The following is a 24,349-nucleotide window of genomic DNA, read 5'->3' on the forward strand; positions in this document are numbered from 1 at the left end:
GGTTTCCCTCTGAAGGGTGGTTATCCTGTCTGGGCATAGGCTAGATCTGAACGTCTGGTCTTGGTTCTCCCATCAGTGCCCAGTCCCAGCTGAAGGGGAAGCTGTCTGTTCTCTGTGTCCTTCTATTTCCAAGGTTCTCATACTTTGTCTAGTCATTTTAATGAGGGAGTCAGGTGCCCGAAACACAGTTGGTCCTCGGTCTCCTCATACTATCCAAAAGGGGGCTGGGTGTCATAGACTGTTACCCCTACAGTTTGCCACAGCCATTAGGTCATGGAGGTGAGCATCGGACGTGTGGCTACTTCTTCGAACCCTGGTGGAGGCCAGTGAATGGCTCCATCAAGGGAACTGTGCCTCTGCAATGCATAGTCTTTTGCCTGTCCCGAAACTCTGCCTTTCACTACCCAGCCCTAGGGTAGAAGGCCAAGAGGGCCCTGAGAATGGGAGCAATGTATATTCTACTGTACTCCATTGAACGTGTGACTGTGGTTGCAGTTGTACTTCCAACTTCACTAATAATCTTGAGCTAAGATCTGCAGATTTATGTCCATCCTGTCTCTATTAGACACCATTCTTGGAGAAATATTTCACCTACGATACAAGTTGGTAACTTGAACAATCATGGTCCATTTTGAATAGGCTCTGATAACCACTTTTAACTCACTTTTTTAAAATTCACATATTTTTACAAACACCATCACGTGATTAAAGTTTCTGTCACATTGTAACTGAAATATTTTATTTACCGTCATGTTCTCAAGGACCAAAATACTGCAAATAGTGGAACCATTTATTTCTTCACTGCTTGAGGTACAATTGACTTGTAATATTGTATTAAGCAATCTTGTTTTATAAAAATTATACAATCTTATCTTAGTTTTTTTCTACTATGTCAAAATGAAGGACACTTATGTGTACATAAATCCCTGAATTCTTAGACTTCCTTCACATTTAGGTCATCAGAGAACACCAAGCAGAATTCTTTTTTCTTCTTTACTCCTTTTTCATAATTTAGTTTAAAAAATAAGTGGACAATAAACATAATCGAATATTGGTTGTTTTTTTTTTTTTTTGTAATATACACATATTAATGACCCATAATTATACAAGGAGGTCAGTTTTCATTTCAATCTTAAAGAAAGCCAGTGCCAAAGAATTTTCACACTACCACACAAATGCAATCGTCTTACACACTAGCACAATAATGATTGAAATTCTCCAAACCAGGCTTCAACAGTACGTAAAACATGAACTTCCAGGTGTTCAAGCTTGATTTTTAAAAGGCAGAGGATCCAGATATCAAATTGTCAATAGCTTTTGGATCAGAAACACAGGAAGAGAGTTCCAGAAGAAAAAAGTCTACTTCTGCATAGTTGACTACTCCAAAGCCTTTGACTATGGGTCACAACAAACTGGAAAATTTATCGAGAGATGATAATACCAGACAACCTGCCCTGACTCCTGAAAAATCTGTATGCAGGTCAAGTCGCAACAGTTAGGACTGGAAATGGAACAGCAATCTGAATCCAATGGGAAAGGAGTATGTCAAGGCTGTATGCTGACATGCTGCTTATGTAAATTATGTGCAATTTCATCATGTGAAAGGCCTGGTTGCATAAGCACACGCTGGAATCAAGATAGACAGATGAAATATCAATAATCTCTTATCTGGTTATGGCACCACATTTATGGCAGAAAGGAAAGATGAAGAAAAGAGCCCTTGATGAAAGTGAAAGTGGAGATTGAAATAGATGACATTAAAAATCAAAATTCAGAAAACAATGATGATGTCAACCGGTCCCATCACTTCATGGCAAATAGAAGGGGAAACAATGGAAAGAATGAGAGACTTTTTTTTTTTTTTTTTTTTTGCCAGGGGTGCGGTTTGGGGAATGGAACTGTAATCAAAATCACAGCAGATTGGGAATGCCGCCATAAAAATAAAAGATGCTTTCTCTTTGTAAGAAAAATATGACCAAAGTAGACAGCATATCAAATATCAGAGAGATTACTTTCCAAAATATTTCTGTCTAATCAAAGTTATGGTTTTTCCAGTAGTCATGTATGGATGGGTGATTTGGACTATAAAGAAAGCTGAGCACCAAATAATTGATACTTTTGAACTATGATGTTGGAGAAGAGGCTTGAGAGTCTCTTGGAGGGCAAGGAGATCAAAGCAGTACATCCTAAAGAAAATCAGTCCGGAATATTCATTGGAAGGACTGGTGCTCAAGCTGAAACTCCAACACTTTGGTCACGGGGTGTAAAGAACTGACTCATTGGAAAAGACGCTGATGCTCGGAAAAATTCAAGGTGGGAGGATAACAGTAGACAGAAGATGGGATGATTGGAGAGCATCACTGACTTAATGAACATGAGTTTGTGTAAACTCGATGAGTTAGTGATGGACAGGGCGGACTGGCATGCTGCAGTGCATAGGGCCACAAAGATTTGTCAATGACTGAGTCACTGAACTGGCATGGCCCTACCTGTCAGAACAAGAACCAGTTTCCCTTAGTCAGTCTTCCCCTTCAGGAAGCTTCCACAACCTCTTGACCTTCTCCGTCAGAAGGCAGAACAAATGAAAACCATAATCTCAGAAAGCTAATCAAACTGATCACATGGGACACAGCCTTGTCTAACTCACTCAGTGAAACTATGTGTCATGATTGTAGGGCCACCCATGATGGACGGGTGATGGTAATGGGCTCTGACGAATAGTGGTCCTTGGAGAAGGGAATGGAAAACCTCCTCAGTATTCCTGCCTGAAGAACTCCATGAGCAGCATGTAAAGGCAAAATATAGCATACTGAAAGACAAATTCCAAGGTTGATAGCTGCCCAATATGATATAGGAGATCAGTGCAGAAGAAACTCCAAAAAGAATGAAGCAATGGAGCCAAAGCAAAAACAAATTCCCACTTGCATATGTGACTAGTGATGGAAGAACACCCCGATGCTGTAAAGAGCATGATTGCATAGGGACTTTAAAGGTTAGGTCCCTGAATCAAGGTAAATAGGAAGGGGTCAAAACGGCAATGTCAAGAGTGAATGAACATTGACATTTTAGGAATCAGTGAATTAAAATGGACGGGAATGGATGAATTTAACTCAGATGACCATTATGTCTACTACAGTGGGAAAGAATCCCTCAGAAGAAATGGAGTAGCCGTCATAGTCAAGAAAAGAGTCTGGAATGTAGTATTTGGCGACAATCTGAAAAATGACAGAATGATCTCTGTTTCTTTCCAAGGGAACCCATTCAATAGCACAGTAATTCAAGTCTGTGCCCTGACCAGTAATGCTGAAGTAGCTATAATAGAACAATTCTACGAAGACCTACAAGAATTTGTAGAACTAACAGACAAGAAAGATGACCTTTCCATCACAGGGGAATGGAATTCAAAAGTAGGAAGTCAAGAGATACCAGGGGTAACAGGCAAATTTGGCCTTGAAGTACAAAATGAAGTCTTCCAAAGGCTAACAGAGATTTGCCAAGAGAACACACTGCTCATAGCAACACCCTCTTTTGGGAACACGAGAGGATACTACAAATGTTCGTCATCATATGGTTAAAACTGAAATCAGATTGATTTTTTTCTTCACAGTCAAAGATGCAGGAGATCTGTAGAGTCAGGAAAGCAAGACTGGGATTGGACAGTGGCTCAGATCATGAACTCCTTATTGCGAAAGCAAGAGTTAAATTTAAGAAAGTAGGGAAAACCACTAGACCATTCAGATATGTCCTACATGAAATCCCTTATGATGACACGGTGAAAGTGCCAAATAGATTCGTGGGATTAGATCTGATACAAAGAATGCCGGATGAACTACTGACAGAGGATTGTGACATTGTACAATAAGCAGTGATCAAAACCCTCCTCAAAAAAAAAAAAAAAAAGGCAAAACGGTTTGCTGTAGATGACTTAAAAATAGATGAGAAAAGAAAAGAAGCTAAAACAAAGGAGAAAATTAAAGATATAATAATCTGAATGCAAAGGTTCAAGGAATAAGAAGGAGTGATAAGAAAGCCTTCTTCAGTGATCAGTGGAAAGAAATAGAGGAAAATAATGGAATGGGAAAGACTAGAGACCTCATCAAGAAATTCAGAGATACCAAGGAATCATTTCATGAAGAGATGTTCAAAATAAAGGACAAAAATTGCATGGACCTCAATGAAGCAGAAGATATTAAGAAGATGTGGCAAGGTTATTCAGAAGAACTATTTTAACAGGATCTTCATGAGTCAGATAACCTGGAAGATGTGATCACTCACCTAGAGCCAGTCCTCTTGTAATGTGAAGTCAAGCCATCCTTATGAAACTTCACTATGAACAAAACTAGTAGAACTGAGGGAGTCCAGTTCAGCTATGTCGTAGCCTGAAAAATGATTGTCTCAAAGTGCTGCACTCAGTATGCAAGGAATTTGGAAAATGAAGCAGTGGCCACAGGACTGGAAACTTTCAGTTTTTATTCCATTCCAAAGCAAGGCAATGCCATAAACTGTTCACACTAACACGCAATGGCGTTAAATCAAATAGTAGCAAAGTAATAGTAAAAATTCCCCAGACGAGGCTTGAACAGTACGTGAGCCATGAACTTCAAAGAGGATTTAGAACAGGTAAAGGAAACAGAGATCAGATTGCCAACATCCGAGGTCCCATCAAAAGATCAAGAGGTCTCCAGGAAAAAAAAAAAAAAGTGTATGTCTGCTTCATTGTTTATACCAAAGCCATTGGTATAAAGGCTTTGTCAGTTCAGTTCAGTTCAGTTCAGTTCAGTCGCTCAGTCGTGTCCGACTCTCCGCGACCCCATGAATCACAGCACGCCAGGCCTCCCTGTCCATCACCAACTCCCGGAGATCACTCAAACTCATGTCCACAGAGTCGGTGATGCCATCCAGCCATCTCATTCTCCGTTGTCGCCTTCTCCTCCCGCCCCCAACCGTTCCCAGCATCAGAGTCTTTACCAGTGAGTCAACTCGTCGCATGTGGTGGCCAAAGTATTGCAGTTTCAGCTTTAGCATCATTCCTTCCAATGAACACCCAGGATTGATCTCCTTTAGAATGCACTGGTTTCATCTCCTTGCAGTACAAGGAAGTCTCAAGAGTCTTCTCCAACATCACATTTCAAAAGCATCAATTCTTCGGCTATCAGCTTTCTTCACAGTCCAACTCTCACATCCATAAATGACCACGGGAAAAACCATAGCCTTTACTAGACGGACTTTGGTGGCAAAGTAATGTCTCTTTTTAATGTACAATCAAGCTTGGTCAAAACTTTCCTTCCAAGGAGTAAGAGTCTTTTAATTTCCTGGCTGTACTCAACATCTGCAGTGATTTTGGAGCCCCCAAAAATAAAGTCTGACACTGTTTCCACTGTTTTTCCATCTGTTTCCCATGAAGTGATGGGACCAGATGCCATGATCTTTGCTTTCTGAATATTCAGCTTCAAGCCAACCTTTTCACTCTCCTCTTTCATTTTCATCAAGAGGCTTTTGAATTCCTCTTCACTTTCTGCCATAAGTGGATCACAGTAAATTGTGGAAAATTCTTAAAGGGATGGGATTACCAGACTACTTGACCTGCCTCCTGAGAAATCTGTATCCAGGTCAAGAAGCAACAGTTAGAACTGGACATGGACAACAGGGCGCTTTCAAATCAGGAAAGAATTATGCCAAGGCTGCATATTATCACCTTGCCTAGTTACCTTGTAGGTGGTGTGCAAGATGTTAAATTCCAGGCTGCATGAGGCAAAGTTTGAATCAAGGTTTCTGGGAGAATATCAATAACCTCAGAAAGGTAGATGACACCACATTTGCGGAAAAAGTGAAGAACAACTAAAGAGCCTCTTGGTGAAGGAGAAAGAGGAGTTCAGTGTTTACGTAAAACTCAACATTCAGAAAACGAAGATAACTACAACTGGTTCCATCTCTGCTTGGGAAACTGATGGAACAACAATGGAAACGCAGAGAGACTTTTGTGGGGCTCCAAAATGACTGCAGATGGTGACTGTAGCCATGAAATTAAAAGATTCTTGCTCCTTGGAAAGAACGATATGACCTGCCACGTCAATATATTGAAAAGCAGAGACATTGCTTTGTGAGCAGATATCCTCTTAATCAAAGCTATGATTTTTTGTTTTTTGGTAGTCATGTACAGATGTGAGATTTGGACTCTAAAGACAACTGAGTGCAGTAGAATTGTTGCTTTAAAACTGTGTTGTTTGTGAAGACTCTTTAGTGTCTCTTGGACAGCAAGGAGGTTAAAGGAAATCAGTACTGAATATTCAGTGGAAGGACTTATTCTGAGACGTAAACTCCAATTTTGTCCACCTAATGCAAATAATTGTCTCATCGGAAAGACCCTGGGAAACACTGAATCCAGGAGGAGAAGAGGATGACAGAGGATAAGATGGTTGAATGACATCACCGACTCGATGGACATGAGCTTGAGAATGCTCCAGGAATTGCTGTTGGACAGTGAAGTGTCGTAATTTGCAGTCCACGGGATCACAAAGAGTTGGATATGACCGAGAGACTGAACTTAAATTAACTCAAGTATAGCATTACCTATACTTTTACATGCAAATATAGTGATAATAGTATTACTCCATGATAATTGTATTTTTTATTTCACTCTATGGAAATCTGGATTCTATCTTTCTTACGTGAAATGTGGAATTCTCTATTACTCAGGTATGAAAATCTACATGTGGATTTCTGGCATTTAATTTGGAATTCTGTATATTTCTCATATGAAAATCTTGGCACTGGTTTCTGAAGATATCGAGATTCAGTATGGATTTGGAATGATCTCTCTTGCACAAATGAAAATCAGGGCCCACTCTTTCTTCATCAAGTTTAGAGTTTGTCATATTTCTCAAATTTTATCAAAACAGAATTTCTTCCATGAAATCTTAAATGCTCTGTATTGACAGCATTCAATCATAGGTGTTAATTCTCCACTTTGGAAGTTGGACTCCTCTGTATTTCATATTGGAGATCAGAATGGAAACTTCCCTGGGAGAAATATGGAGTTCTCTATATTTGATATGAAGCACTGGTTCTTCAGCTACAGAAAAACCTATGGTCCCTGTTTGTTATGTTCCCCTGTGCCTTTAAACATTTGTGTGTACATGCGTGGGTAGACATGGCGGTGTTTGTGTGTGTTTCTGTATGTGGATGTGTGTCCAACCACATCCGATGTAGAGATGAAGGTGAGATATCACGAGGCATGCAGCAAGAAGAAGGAGGCACGAGGTGTCCACAGACTGGGGAAGACTGGTCCATGCATCTCTGAGGTGCTCCTGTTCAGCACAGGGATGAGGAAAGGATGGCCAGTGACAATTCAGGAAAGTGGGTCAATAAATCTGGGTTTACCTCAAGAGACATAAAGAAGCTCACAGTTTATGCCACGTTGATGTGTGTATTTCTACCAGGAAGCAGATGGGGAAGTTTTGAGAACTCACCCAGTGTAAATTCAGTGTAAATACACTGAATACAACCAGTGTAAATTCAATGGTGTGGGTATTTTAAAGCATAGCCTTTGAACCCTTTAGTCTATGGGAAGTGGGGTATCCTGTGGAAATGGTGGGCATGGCTATAACAGGATCCATGACAGTGAAGAGGTGAAGGTCCTTCCGAAACGAACAGAGACTGGAAGGAGGAGGAACAGAAAGATAGCCTACTGCACTGGAGAATTTTTACACGTTAGAGGAAGGCCCTGGCCTACTGCTGCCTCAGACCAGTCCACCAGGCAGCAAACTCCCTCGCTGATGCGGCCAATAATAGCATGGTGTGAGACAAATGACATGATCAGGTAGGCTCCTTCATTGTGAAACCACAGGCATCCTAGCATACCGTGTGCGAGCATGCAATCCATCCAGGTGCTCATGCATAACTGGCGGTGTAGAAAGGTAAAGAAAGTGCAGCCATGGGGTATATGAATTTTCTCCTTTGCCAGTGTGTGCCTGTGAGTGAGCAAAGATAGCCAAGTAGAAGGGTGTTCACTTATCTTTTCCTGAGAGAGCTCCAAATTTGCAGCTTGCTACTGAATGATGAAGGACAAGAGAAGGTCAGGCCCCACCAAAAAGATGTACACCATGTCCAGTGGGGAAGGAGACATCCCAAGAAGACTGTAGGAGGGGTGACTTTGTGTTTATCATCAATACCTTCCAGCCACACTCAGAGGGTTCATAGAAAACATTTTGTGCACCAATACGCAGAGACTTCCAGACACAGAGTGAGACCTGTCTTTCAGTGATTGAGTGTCTCATGCAGAGGCATGGGTCAGCAGTAGCCTGACAGGGGAGAGGGTCTCTGGCTGCTACAGACCTGGGTCATGCAGTTTATGGCATATGCCCTCTTGGAGGAGTTTTCCATTCAATCCACAATAAAGCCAGCTAGCAGACATCCACAAATTGAAAAATAAATATGCCAAAGAAATTCTCGTACTGTTAAGGAAGTTCTAGGAGCACTGCACAATTCCTCACCTGGGGGTGTGGCAAAGGGATTGAGAACCCCACAGGAAATTTGACTTTGGAGGACTTGATTACAGAACTTCCACAGAACTGAAGCAGTTGCAGGGCACAAACAAAATCTTGTGTGCACCAGGAGCCAAGCATAAGGAGCAGTGTCCCCACAAAATCCTGAGCCAGATTTGCCTGTAAGTGTGGGCCGAGGGTGGGCTACAGGAGGATGAGGGGCACTGAATACAACAGTGCTTACACAAGCCCTTTTGAAGAAGATCACAAGTACATTTCTAATACCAAAGTTTGTCCTCAGTTCAAATAACAGGGCTGGAACACAGCCCTCCCCACCCCTCCCCACAACAGAAAATCGGATTAAAGCTTTACTGAACATTGCCCCACCTATCTAAAGAAGACTCAGGTTCACTCACAGTCTGTCCCTCCCATCAGAAAGCTTCTATAAGCCTTTTATGCTTATCCGTTAGAGGGCAGACGTAATGGAAACCACAACCACAGAAAACTAATCCAACTGATGCAGTGGACCACAGTCTTGTCTAATGCAATGAAACTATGAGTCAGACTCTGTAGGGCCATCCGGGATGGATGGGTCATGATGGAGGGTTCTGAGAAAACGTGGGCCAATGGAGAAGTGAATGGCACAGCTTCAGTATTTTGCCTCGAAACCCCATGAATAGTATGAAAAGGCAAACAGAATGGACACTGAAAGATGAACTCCCCGGGTTGGTAGGTGTCCTAATATGCTTCTGGAAATCAGTGGAGAAGTAACTCCAAAAGTAATGAAGAGATGAAACCAGAGCAAAAAACAAAAAACAAACAAACAAAAAAAACCCAGCTGTGGTAGTGACTGGTGATGGAAGTAAAGTCTCATTCTGTAAAGAACAATAGTGCATAGGAACTTAGAAAGTTAGGCCCATGATTCAAGTTAACTTGGAATTCGTCAAACAGGGGATGTCAATGGTGAACATCAACCTTTCAGGAATCAGTGAATTAAAATTGACTGGAATGGGCAAATTTAATTGAGATGACCATTTTATCTACCACGGTGGTCAAGAATCCCTAGAGAAGAAACGGTGTATCACTCACAGTCAACAAAAGTGTGTGAAATGCTGTTCTTGGGTGCATTCTCAAGAATGCAGAAAGATCTCTGCTGATTCTCAAGACAAACTATGCAATAGCACAATAATCCAAATCTATGTCCTGACCAGCAATGTTGAAGTAGAAATTGAGCTGAAGGTCGGTGAGAAGCTGAAGTTGAGTGGTTCTATGTTTACCAATAGGATCGTCTAGAACTAACACACACACACACACGCACCCATAAAGATATCATTTGCATCATTGGGGACTGGAATGCAAAAGTAGGACATCAAGAGATAGCTAGAGTCATAGACAAGTTTGGCCTTTGGCTACAAAATGAACCAGGGCAATGTCTAACACTGTTCTGCCAAGACAAGGGACCGTCATAGGAAACTTTTTCCAACAACACATGAGACGACTCTACACATGCACACAAGAAGACGGTTAATACCAAAATCAAACTGATTATATGCTTTACAGCTGAAGATGGAGAAGCTTAATGTAGCCATCCAAAACAAACCGGGAGCTGACTGTGGCTCAGATCATCAGCTCATACTGAAACATTCAGACTGATTTCAACAAAAGTAGGGAAAATCCCTAGATCATTCTGGTGTGATCTAAATAAAAGTCCTTTTGATTATAATTGGAAATCTAATAGAGTTCTTGTAGAACTAAGGGCAGTGGTTCGTGACATTGTACAGGGGCAGCAATGAAGACTATCCCCAAGACAAAGAAATGCACAAGGGCAAAACGGTTTTCGAAGACACCTTACACTAGCTGAGAATAAGAAAAAAAGAAAAAGGAGAGAGAGAAGTGGAAGTGAAATGAGAATGGGAAAGATATACCTATTTGAATGTAGAATATTGAAGAATAAGTAGGGCAGATAAGAAAACGTTTCTCATTGATCAATGCCAAGAAAGAGAGGTTAACAATAGAATCAGATAGACTAGAGATCACTTCAAGAAAATTAAAGATACCATGGGAAGATTTCATATAAAGAAGTGCACCACAAAGGTCAGAAATATTGGGGACCTAACAGAAACAGCAACAATTAAAAGGTGTCAAGAATACACAGAAGAACTCAACAAAGATACTCTTCATGATCAGATAATCATGATGGTGTCATCACTCAACTAGACCGATGTCACGGTCTTCGTAAACCAGGATCTGGTGACTGGAGTTGACAAGAAGAAGGATGCATGGGACAGAAGACTCGAGTGAAACAAGCGTGCTTTTTTTTTTTTTTTTTGTAGAAACGCATGCTTATATATCTATAATAAAATTATCATTCTGCCATGAAAAATAATGAAATTCCACCAGTTGCAACAAAATGGATAATCCTTTACGTTCAAGGTCACTGAAGGGAGACACTGAAGGGAATCCAAGCAGGTGTCCTCTCCCATGATCCCAGTACTGAGGACTGCATGCAGCTCTGCTCGTCCCTGTTTCACAGGAACTGAGAATGAACAGAGTCCTTGAGAAATGCTACACAAAGGAAGAAAACCTATTGGATCCCTTAAAGTTGAACGTCCCCTGGTTATTCTCCCTGTTTTATTTTTTCATAATTGGGGGTGACTGCATATACTTCTGTGAAAAAGGCACTGACCAATTGAGTCTGTTTAGTTTGAACATTTAAGTTGAAAGGCATCAGTATACTACAGATACTAATGACCATGATAATTTTCAGCTTTATACTCCAGATCCAATACGAAGTGTAATGCTTTGAAATCATCCTCAAGTGACTAACCCAGATAATTGATCAGCTAGCTGATCAGCTAAGGTTTCCAAATTTTTGGAAGAGGATAGACTCTTAGAGAAGAGTTCAAAGATTTTCTCTTGCAACAATTGTATATTTAAGGAGAATTATTATGTGTATCTTGTAAATGAAACTTGATTTGTTCCCAGTTGTAAGCACTATTGTTGAACCAAACAGGAGTAATGCAAAACTGTTCAATCACATTTTAATAATACTTGCTTTTTAAAATGTATTAATTGTTCTCTGACCCACTGGATGCCTGTTTTTAATTCTTGTATTTTATCCTGAACGTCCTCATCCATCTGAGTCTGTGTGGCCCACATATTATCAGCATCTTTAGTCCAAATTTGAATAAAGTTTTGGGTTTGAATTGAGGTTTGTAAAGCAATGCCCGCAACTGCAGCAGTGATGCAAATGGCTATTAATCCCAAAATGCCAAGAATTAGCCATCCAATGAATCGCTTAGATCATTGGAGTAATTTAGAGAGTAACCGGGAGGCAAGTCCTACCATGGGACCTTCTTCCCAGGGTATTTGGAGACCTACTTGGTAACCACAGACTACACCGAGATCGAAGAATCAAAACGGATTCATTTTTTAAAAGGAATTTAGACAAGTATACAATTTGCAATCTATACAAGTGACAGAACATAAAGTCTTATTAAATTGTGAGTTCCCTATGGCTATAACAAAAGGAAGGGGGATGGAAGCTCGTATAAAATATGAATGATTATAACGGAAGGAAGAGTTACTATGACAACGACTGGTCCCTGTGGCATATCCAGTCCAAGTTCCAAGTTTTTAAGTACGTGCATCATGTTTCCTAATGTCCTGTTGTTCAGGTCCAATTCATATATTGAGGATGATTCGAGGGCGAGGAGTTGCCCTTTCACTGTCAATCCAGCCAAAGAGGCCTTTGTCATGGAAGTTTTCCATTGAACTATTGGTAATCTTCCATTCTTCTTGATTAGCATTTCACATATTGTATTATTAAGATCATCTGAGCAGTTAGATGATTGGGTTTCCCAATCAACAATGGTGTAATTGGCCAAAAACATTAATTTCCCTGATTTAGCTTGGCATCTATCCCAGTAAACAGGAACATATGTAAAGTCCTTATACGTAAACCCCTTACATTTCAACTTTTGTCCTTTTCCGAAAGATTTGGTAGTATTGACATGGTTTCCATAAAGGGACAGGGTAGTAAACAGTCCAAGCAATGTACTGAAATTCTTTGTTGGAGGCAGGATGGAAGTCCACTTTTGTTGACTAACATTAATACATAATTCTCCTGGGCCCATGCACAAAGGAAGGATTTTATAGCCTAGAGAAATGTTTATTAGTCTTCCATCTTCCTCAGGAAGAGAGGAGACGACCCCTCAAATCTCCAAGGAGGAGGCGTATGTACTGTGTTATTAGTGGATATGACAGGTCCTATATCTTTCCATTCTACAACTTGCAATAACTGGAGCTTAGGTATATAAGCCCTATAAGTGTGATTATTCAAGCCAGCCTGAGCGGGGAAAGCAAAAGGAAGGAAAGCAAGTGTAGCCAAAAAATATTCTCAGATTCCCACATCATTTCCTGTTGAAAACCCAGATTTTCAGGTTGATTAATAAGAGTTTTTATCTGTCTCCAAGTAGGGAGATCATGAGGTCGATGACGTCGAGTGTGACATTTCTTAGAAAGTTTAAAAGCCGCCATGGCTAGTACTGAAATCTCCTCCTCCCGGGGATTTCACCTTTTTCTCCCTATCTTAGCTTCCTTGGGTGAATCTTCTGAAGAGGGAACCAAATGACTTCGTTGGATCCACCTGGAGAAATACAAGCGTGTCCCTATCCTGGTAATATTAATTTTCCACATCCGTTGTTTAGTCACCCCGTCTTGATACAAAATAGGTAGAGGAAGAGAAGTGTCCTTCAGTTCCAGGAAACGGTTTTCTGCTTTTGTCAAAATATCTCCTTGCGATAAGTTTAAAAAATTTAAAACAAGCAAAGCTGCATTAATGATAATTTTAAGATTAGAGAATACATTGCATTGGAATCTAGATAGCGTATTAAAAAGCATGGACATTACTTTGCCAACCAAGGTCCCTCAAATCAAGGCTATGGTTTTTCCAGTGGTCATGTATGGATGTGAGAGTTGGACTGTGAAGAAAGCTTGTAGCCGTGGATTTATGCTTTTGAACTGTGGTGGTGAAGACTCTTGAGAATCCCTTGAATGCAAGGAGATCCAACCAGTCCATTCTAAAGGAGATCAGTCCTGGGTGTTCATTGGAAGGACTGATGCTGAAGCAGAAACTCCAATACTTTGGCCACCTCATGTGAAGGGTTGACTCACCTGAAAAGACATTGATGATGGGAGGGATTGTGGGCTGGAGAAGGAGACAGCAGAGAATGAGATGGCTTGATGGTATCACCGACTTGATGGACATGGGTTGGAGTGAACTCAGGGTGTTGGAGATAGACAGGGAGGCCTGACGCACTGGGATTCATGGGGTCTCAAAGAATGGGAAACAACTGAGCCAGCGACTGAATTGAACTGAACTGAACTGAACTGAAAGTCTGCTCTGGATAAGGAACACAAAAATGATCCTGTGTATACCCCCTCTTTATTTACTTTTTTAATTTATTCTTGTGGAGAGTTTAGGGAGCACAGGAAGATGGCAGAAGAATAGGACAGGGTGACAAATTTCTCCCCCACAAAATCAGCAAAAGAAAATTTGAACGCTGAGTAAATCCCATAAAACAACTTCTGAATACCGGCAGAGGACATCAGGCACCCAGAAAAGCAGCCCATAATCTTCGAAAGGAGGCAGGAAATAGTATAAAAGATAAAAAGAGAGTCAAAAGAGGGAGAGAAAGAGCTTCGTCCTAGGAAGGGAGGCTTAAAGAAAGAAAAGAAAAAAGAAAAAAGAAAAGAAGGTTACTAACACCTGGAAACACTGGTGTGTCTGTGGCGAGCCTTGGAACTTCAGAGGGCCACATAACTGGGAGAAAAACGCATACATACATAAATATTTAATTAATAATTAAATAAATAATTAAAACCCACAGACTAAGTGCCCAGAGGAAACTCTCAGCAGAGAAGCGGCACAGATGCCCGCACCACCCTCTCGTAGGCGGGGTATGGGTAGGGAGGCAGGGCGGCCTGCCTACCCATCACAAGCATGGAATTAGAGGCTGTAATCAGAAATCTTCCAGCAAACAAAAGCCCAGGGCCAGACGGCTTCACAGCTGAATTCTACCAAAAATTTAGAGAAGAGCTAACACTTATTCTACTCAAACTCTTCCAGAAAATTGCTGAGGAAGGGAAACTTCCAAACTCATCCTATGAGGCCACCATCACCCTAATCCCAAAACCTGGTAAAGATCCCACAAAAAAGAAAACTACAGGCCAATATCACTGATGAACATAGATGCAAAAATCCTTAACAAAATTCTAGCAATCAGAATCCAACAGCACATTAAGAAGATCATACATTATGATCAAGTGGCTTTACCCCAGGCATGCAAGCATTCTTCAATATCCGCAAATCAATCAACGTAATACACCACATTAACAAACTGAAAAATAAAAATCATATGATTATCTCAGTAGATGCAGAGAAAGCCTTCGACAAAATTCAACATCCATTTATGATAAAAACCTTCCAAAAGTGGGAATAGAAGGGACATACCTCAACATAATAAAAGCTATATATAACAAACCCACAGAAAACATTATCCTCAATGGTGAAAAACTGAAAGCATTTCCCCTAAAGTCAGGAACAAGACAAGGGTGCCCACTATCACCACTACCGTTCAACATAGTTCTGGAAGTTTTGGCTACAGCAATCAGAGCAGAAAAAGACATAAAAGGAATACAAATTGGAAAAGAAGAAGTAAAATTTCACTGTTCACTGATGACATGATCCTCTACACAGAAAACCCTAAAGACTCTACCAGAAAACTACCAGAGCTAATCAGTGAATACAGTAAAGTTGCAGGATATAAAGTCAACACACAGAAATCCCTTGCATCCCTATACACTTAATGAGAAAATAGAAAGAGAAATTATGGAAACTATTCCATTCTTTGTTGCAACGAAAAGAATTAAATACTTAGAAATATATCTACCTAAGGAAACAAAAGACTTGTACATAGAAAACTATAAAACACTAGTGAAAGTAAACAAAGAGGACATTAATAGATGGAGAAATATGCCGTGTTCGTGGATTGGAAGAATAAATATAGTAAAAATGAGTATACTACCCAAAGTAATGTATAAATTCAATGCAATCGCTATCAAGCTTCCAATGATATTTTTCACAGAACTACCACAAATAATCTCACAATTTGTATAGAAATACAAAAAACCTCGAAGAGCTAAAGCAATGTTGAGGAAGAAGAATGGAACGGGGGGAATTAACCTGCCGGACTTCAGGCTCTACTACAAAGCCACATTCATCAAGATAATATGGTACTCTCATAAAGACAGAAATATAAATCAATGGAACAAAATAGAAGGCCCAGAGATAAATCCACACAACTTTGGACACCTTATCTTTGACAAAGGAGGCAAAAAAATAAAAAGGAGTAAAGACAGTCTATTTAACAAGTGGTGCTTGTTAAACTGGTCAGCCGCTTGTGAAAGAATGAAACTAGAACACTTCCTAACAACACTCACCAAAATAAACTCAAAATGGATTAGAGAACTAAATGTAAGACCAGAAACTCTAAAACTCCTAGAGGAGAACGTAGGCAAAACACTCTCTGACATAAATCACAGCAGGATCTTCCAAGACCCACCTCCCAGAATATTGGAAATAAAAGCAAAAATAAACAAATGGGACCTAATTAAAATGAAAAGATTCTGCACAGCAAAGGAAACTGTAAGCAAGGTATAAACACAGACTTCAGATTGGGAGAAATTAATAGCCACTGAATCAACTGACAAAGAATTAATCTCCAAAATATACAAGAACTCCTGCAGCTCAATTCCGGAAAAATAAACGACCCAATTAAAAAATGGGCCAAAGAATTAAACAGACATTTCTCCAAAGAAGACAAACAGATGGCTAACAAACACATGAAAAAATCTCAATATCCCTCATAATCAGAGAAATGCAAATCAAAACCACAATGAGATACCATTTCACACCAGTCAGAATGGCTGCTATCCAAAAGTCTACATGCAAATAAATGCTGGAGGGGGTGTGGAGAAAAGGGAACTCTCTTACACTGTTGGAGGGAATGCAAACTAGTACAGCCACTATGGAGAACAGTGCGGAGATTCCTCAAAAAACTGGAAATAGAACTGATATATGATCCAGCAAATCCACTCCTGGTCTTACACACTGAGGAAACCAGAAATGAAAGAAACACATGTACTCCAATGTTCACTGCAGCACTGCTTATAATAGGGAGAACATGGAAGCAACCGAGATGTCCATCTGCGGATGCATGTGTCAGAAAGCTCTGGTACATCTACACAATGGAGTATTATTCAGCCATCAAAAAAATGCATTTTTGTCAGTTCCAATGAGGTGGATGAAACTGGAGCCTATTTTACAGAGTGAAGTAAGCCAGAAAGAAAAACATCAATACAGTATACCAATGCATATATAGGGAATTTAGAAAGATGGTAGCCTAAACCTTGTATACGAGACAGCAAAAGAGACATAAGTGTATAGAACAGTCTTTGGGACTCTGTGGGAAAGGGTGATGGTGGGATGATTTGGGAAAATGGCATTGTAACATGTATATTATTTGAACTGAATCACCAATCCAGGTTCGAGGCATGAAACAGGATGCTTGGGGCTGGTGCACGGGGATGACCTAGAGGGAGGATATAGGGAAGAGGGAGGTGGGCTGGGGGTTCAAGAAAGGGAACATATGCACACCCGGGGCAGATTCGTGTCAACGTATGGCAACACCAGCCAATATATTAATGTAAAATAATTCGCCTCCAATAAAAAAAAATAAAATAAAGTGTTACAGTTTCCAGTTTAAAAAAATTGTTTGTGGATTATAAGGGATGCTTGTAATATATTTAATAGAAAATGACTGTAGGAATTGTTTGAATTGCCTAGAAATACAGGCAGGGCTTTTTTTCTGTTTTTATAGAACTAGGTGTTCCCATTATAGGAAAACAAGTTAACAGGTGGGTTACAACATGTCGTGTAGCCTCATCTTGAAGAGGTGTGACCCATATTAAAAAGGAATTTGTGTCGATTGAGACATATAAGAAGGAAGAGCGAGAAATTTCAGGACAATGCATTACACCCATTGGTCATAGTTCGTTAGGATGTAATCTTTGAGGATTAATGCCTTGTGCAATAGATCGAAGATGTAAGGGCCTTCAAGTAGGGCAACTAATGATAATTTCTTTAGCATGGCAGTATGGAATTTTCCAAATTTGGTGGAATGAACCAGCATTATTGCAAAATAGATCATGTGGCTCTTCAGGAGTAGCAAAACGACAAGCTTATCAGCTTGTTCGTTGCCATGAGCCACAGGGCCAGAAAACAAGAATGTGCTCAGATATAGGTAATATGAGTAGAGGAAGTGCAGTTCTTAATAAGAGATTGTAGTTCGATAAAATGTTGAATAATAGACTGATTAGAATTTATGATTGAAGTTTCGATAGATTGTAATACAAATATTGGATATAAAAAATTATAAACTATATTAATATGGTAAGGATGTAGGTGAATAACCTGAATGAGAGCATATAATTCATTTTGTTGAGAAGAGTGGGATTTAGTATAAAGAACGTTATACTCTTCGAGAGACCAGAATGAGACTTTAACATTTTTAGTCCCGTCTATATAAAAATCTGTACAATCATAAGGGATTTGGTTTAGGTCATATGTGAATGGTCTAGAGGTTTTCCGTACTTTCTTCAAATTAAGTCTGAATTTGGCAATAAGGAGTTCATAATCTGAGCCACAGGCAGCTCCTAGTCTTGTTTTCTCTAACTCTATACAGCTACTCCATCTTTGGCTGCAAAGAATATAATCAATCTGATTTCGGTGTTGACCATCTGGTGTTGTCCATGTGTAGAGTCTTCCCTTGTGTTGGAATTGGAAGAGGGTGTTTGCTATGACCAGTGCATTCTCTTGACAAAACTCTATTAGCCTTTGCCCTGCTTCATTCCGTGTTCCAAGGCCAAATTTGCCTGTTACTCCAGGTGTAAAGGTCTTGTAGGTCTTCATAGAACCGTTCAATTTCAGCTTCTTCAGCGTTACTGGTTGGGGCATAGGCCTGGAATACTGTAATATTGAATGGTTTGCCTTGGAAACGAACAGAAATCATTCTGTCGTTTTTAAGATTGCATTCAAGTACTGTGTTTCGGACTCTTTTGTTGACCATGAAGGCTCCTCCATTTCTTCTAAGGGATTCCTGCCCACAGTAGTACAGTAGTAGATATGATGGTCATCTGAGTTAAGTTCACCCATTCCAGTCCATTTTAATTCAATGATTCCTAGAATGTCTATGTTCATTCTTGCCATCTCCTGTTGACCACTTCCAATTTGCCTTGATTTATGGACCTAACATTCCAGGTTCCTATGCAATATTGCTCTTTACAGCACCAGACCTTGCTTCTATCACCGGTCACATCCACAAATTGGTATTGGTTTTGCTTCTGCTCCATCCCTTCATTCTTCTAGAGTTATTTCTCCACTGATATCCAGTAGCATTCTGGGCACCTACCGACCTGGGGAATTCCTCATTCAGTATCCTATCAATTTGCCCTTTGATACCATTCATGGGGTTCTCAAGGCAAGTATACTGAAGTGCTTTGCCATTCCCTTCTCCAGTGGACCACATTCAGCTGTGGTCCATGTGATCAGATCGACTAGTTTCCCGTGATTATGATTTCAGTGTTTCTGCCCTCTGATGGCCACTCGCAATACCTACCATCTTATTTGGATTTCTCTTACCTTGGGCGTGGGATATCTCTTCACAGCTGTTCCAAGAAAGTGCATCCGCTGCGGCTTAACTTGGATGAGAGGTATTTCCTCAAGGACGCCCCTCCTGACCTTGAAGGTGGAGTAGCTCCTCTCGGCCCTCCTGCGCCCGCGCAGCCAAGGCCTATTGGAGGTGGGGTAGCTCCTCTCGGCCACTGGCCCTGGCCTCAGTCTTGGGGTACCTCCTCACGGCCGTGCCTCTTTGCGTGGTCGGTTGCGCCGGGGATGGCGTCTCTCGTGTCTGCGTTGCTGGAGATGCCAATTGTACAGTGGAAGTGAGAAATAGAATATAGAGCCTTGAGGTACCACTTTCCCATTCTGGAACCAGTCCATTTTTCCAAGTTCACGGTACTGTTGCACCTTGACCTGCATACAGATTTCTGTGGAAGCAGGTCAGGTGGCCTGGGATTCCCATCTCTTGAGGAATGTTCCAGTTTTTCATGTTTTACAAGTCAGACTTTCAGTTCAGTTCGATTCAGTTCAGTCCAGTCACTCAGAAGTGTCCGAATCTTTGCAACCCCATGAATCACAGCACGCTATTCCTCCCTGTCCATCACCAACTCCCGGAGTTCACTCAAACTCATGACCATCGAATCGGTGATGCCATCCAGCCATCTCATTTTCTGTCTTCCTTGCCTCCTCCTGCCCCAAATCCCTCCCAGCATCAGAGTCTTTTCCTTGGCATAGTCATTAAAGCAAAAATAGATGTTTTTTGGAACTGTCTTGCTTTTTCAATCACACAATGGGTGTTGGCAGTTTAGTCTTTGGTTGCTCTGTCTTTCCTAATCCAGTTTGAACCTCTGGAAATTCTTCATTTGTGGACACTTTCCTTGGAGAATCTCAGGCATTACTTTTTGCTCTGTGTGAGATGAGTGCAATTGTGCGGTAGTTCAAAGAGTCTTTCACATTGCCTTTTAATGAGATTGGAGTGAACTGATCTTTTCCAGTTCTTTGGCCACTGCTGAGTTTTCCAAATTTGCCTGCATATTGAGTGCAGCATTTTCACAGCGTCATCGGTTAGAATTATACATAACTCAACTGGGTATTTATCTCTTCGTACAACTTTGTTCTTACTGATGTTTCCTAATGCCTACGTGATTTTGCATTCCAGAATGTCTGGGTCTGTCAGGATGCATTCGACTTTAAGGGATCCAATATGTTGTCTTCTTTGTGTACTGTATCTCAAGGACTCTCTGTTCATTATCAGTTCCTACAAAAGAGGAACGATCATAGCTGCATGCAGTTCTCAGGTCTGAGATCATGAGAAAAGACACCTGCTTGGATTCCCTTCATTGACTCCCTTCAGTGACTCTCTTCAGTGACTTTGGACTGAAAAGACTATCCATTATGTTGCAATTTGTGGAATTTCATTCTTTTTCATGACTGAGTAATCATTTTACTGAAGATATATAAGCATGTGTTTCTTCAAATAAAGTGCCCTTGTTTCACTCAACACTTGGGTCCCCGGCATTCTTCTCATCAACTCCAGTCCCTAGGTCCCAGTCTACGCTGACTGTGACTGCTGGCGCCCCAACAGGGACCTGGTGAGCACCCTTGGCAAGCAGACTGAATGGCTGTTAGGACCTATGGAGGTCGGTAAATGCAGGGTTATGAGAGAAATTGCTGGAAAGTCCCACCTCCTTTCTACTTTACTTCATCATTTATGTAAGGTTCAACGACTTTTGGTTTCTCATCAGCAGATAGAGGCTCATCTCCAAACAGTGGCTGAATAGAATCCCTGGTTCCCTGATGTTTGGATTTAGAAATTTGAAAGCAGTTTAAAGAATATGTTGAACGAGCCACAGGATGGGGAGTAAATATTGCAACAAATTTCTGACCCTTGTGTGCCCTCATTAAAGCCTTGATCTTTTCATTTCAAGGCAATCCTATCTGCAACCCCCATATTCCTCATCAAGCGAATGCTCATGTTATACGAATATAAATTAGATGATGAGACTTTACAAAAAGCCCAATTAGAGCAACATACAATGTTTCAAAACTTTCCCACCGTCCCTGTTCCGGTTGTCCCTAGCGCTCGTCCTCCTCTTCTAATGGAAGTGAAGCCAAGTTCCCCCGATTTGAGGACAAGATGAATCCGATGTTGACACTTCTGATGCTCTCTTTGACACTATAGCCAACAATGTAGTCAAAGAGAGCATCAGAAGTATCAACAAAAACCACTGCGGATGCTGATTGCAGCCATGAAATTTAAAGACGCTTACTTCTTGGAAGGAAAGTTAGGACCAACTTGGATAGTATATTAAAAAGCAGAGACATTACTTTGCCAACAAAGGTCCATCTAGTCAAGGCTATGGTTTTTCCCGTGGTCATGTATGGATGTGAGAGTTGAACTTTGAAGAAAGCTGATCGCCGAAGAATTGATGATTTTGAACACTGGTGCTGGAGAAGACTCTTGAGAGTCCTTTGGACTGCAAGGAGAGCCAACCATTCCATTCTGAAGGAGATCAATCCTGGGTGTTCATTGGAAGGACTGATGCTAAAGCTGAAACTCCAATACTATGGCCACTTCATGCGAAGAGTTGACTCACTGGAAAAGACTCTGATGCTGGGAAGGATTGGGGGTGGGAACGACAGAGAATGAGATGGTGGATGGCCTGGCATGCTGTGATTCATGGGGTCTCAAAGAGTCGGTCACGATTGAGCGACTGAACGGAACTGAACTATATATATATGACATATGGGGAGAAGGCGATGGCACCTCAGTCCAGTATTCTGGTTGGCTGCCATCTATGGGGTCGCTAAGGGTCGGACACCACTGAGCGACTTTACTTTCACAATGATATATGGATATATATATATATATATATAACAATGAAAAGCCCCTAACACGCACTCAAATTTGTGAAAACAGATGATGCACTCATTCTCCTTCACAACGAAGGCTTTCTGATTTACTGGATTTGCAATCTCGAGTCTCTGAGACCGATGATCTTTTTCTCTCTCCTTTGTTAAGAAATGATAATTCTCAAGGGTAACTAATGCCTCAATACAAAGGCGTTGACTTTTCTCACATACAACAAATGGAAAAGGCTGTAACTTATAAACACTATGGCTTCTTCTATTTGAATTTTATTTTATTCTTTAGCTACACTGGGAGTTGCTATCTCCTTTATTGTTGTCAGAAAGGAGGCCAAAATGTTATTTGAAAAACTGCTTGTGTATGGAGAATGAAAATCAGGATTGTCAGAGAGCCATCACTCTGATTTGTGAGACCAGGAATGTTCTTGATTATTTGAAGGCTTGTTGCACCTTAGGGTTAGAAACTCAGAAAATGCAAATATTAGCTGAAGCAATGACTACTTCCTTTAAAAGGGGGAATGGAGGGTGTTTTGTTTGTGGGGATAAGAACCATTAAAAAAAAAAATACTGATTGCCCTAAAAAACACACAGAATAAAGTAAAACTACTAAAAAGCCTCCAGGAATCTGCCCTCGATGTTGTAAATGGGTACAACCTTGATCTAAATATCATTTGAAGGGAACCCTGTTTTGGGAAACTCAAACACGGGGACTCCCCAGGTCCCCATCATCAAAAATCAGGGGCAAACTCCATCTTGTCTCTCAAACCGTCAACATTTGGCAGGGCTGCTGTCAACATACAAGCCCTGAAAGATTTTCTGTTTTTCCTCAAACAGTCCCTTCTAGAATACCTACCGGACTTTATGGACACTTAACTCCCACAAACCTTTGACCTTATATTTGGCCGATATAGTCTGAATTCTAAGGCAATTTCTATTCATTCTGGAATCATTGATTCAGATTATAAGGGAGAAATAAAATTATGATATCATCTCAGAAACTATCATAATTCAAAAAGGGGGACAAATTGCCCAATTACTTCTTTCACGTTACATTTCTATTAACTCCTTTAATGCATCAACTGAACGGAACTGAATGGCAAATAGATAGGGAACCAGTGGAAACAGTGGCTGACTTTATTTTTCTGGGCTCCATAATCAATGAAGATGGTGATTGAAGCCATAAAATTAAAAGACGCTTCCTCCTTGGAAGGAAATCATGACCAAGCTAGAAGGCATAGTAAAAAAGCAGAGAAATTAATTTGCTGTTACTCCAGGTGTTTCTTGACTTCCTCCTTTTGCATTCCAGTCCCCTATAATGAAAAGTACATCTTTTTTGGATGTTAGTTCTAAAAGGTCTTGTAGGTCTTCATAGAACCGTTCAACTTCGGCTTCTTCAGCGTTACTGGCTGGGGTATAGGTCTGGATTACTGTAATAATGAATGGTATGACTTGGAAACGAACAGAAATCATTCTGTCGTTTTTAAGATTGCATTCAAGTACTGTGTTTCGGACTCTTTTGTTGACCATGATGGCTCCTCCATTTCTCCTAAGAGATTCCTGCCCACAGTAGTAGATATGATGGTCATCTGAGTTAAGATCACCCATTCCAGTCCATTTTAATTCAGTGATTCCTAGAATGTCTATGTTCACTCTTGCCATCTCTTGTTGCCCACTTCCAATTTGCATTGATTTATGGACCTAACATTCCAGGTTCCTATGCAATATTGCTCTTTACAACACCGGACCTTGCTTCTATCACCGGTCACATCCACAAATTGGTATTGGTTTTGCTTCTGCTCCATCCCTTCATTCTTCTAGAGTTATTTCTCCACTGATATCCAGTAGCATTCTGGGCACCTACCGACCTGGGGAATTCCTCATTCAGTATCCTATCAATTTGCCCTTTGATACCGTTCATGGGGTTCTCAAGGCAAGTATACTGAAGTGGTTTGCCATTCCCTTCTCCAGTGGACTACATTCAGCTGTGGTCCATGTGATCAGATCGACTAGTTTCCCGTGATTATGATTTCAGTGTTTTCTGCCCTCTGATGCCCCCTCGCAATACCTACTGTCTTATTTGGATTTCTCTTACCTTGGGCGTGGGATATCTCTTCACAGCTTCTCCAAGAAAAGTGCAGCCGCTGCAGCTTAACTTGGATGAGGGGTATTTCCTCAAGGACGCCCCTCCTGACCTTGAAGGTGGAGTAGCTCCTCTCGGCCCTCCTGCGCCCGCGTAGCCACGGCCTATTGGAGGTGG

The sequence above is a fragment of the Moschus berezovskii genome, chromosome Y (assembly GCF_049115385.1).
Source record: "Moschus berezovskii isolate FMDL1 chromosome Y, NW_MosBer_1.0, whole genome shotgun sequence".
NCBI classification, from domain to species: Eukaryota; Metazoa; Chordata; class Mammalia; order Artiodactyla; family Moschidae; genus Moschus; species Moschus berezovskii.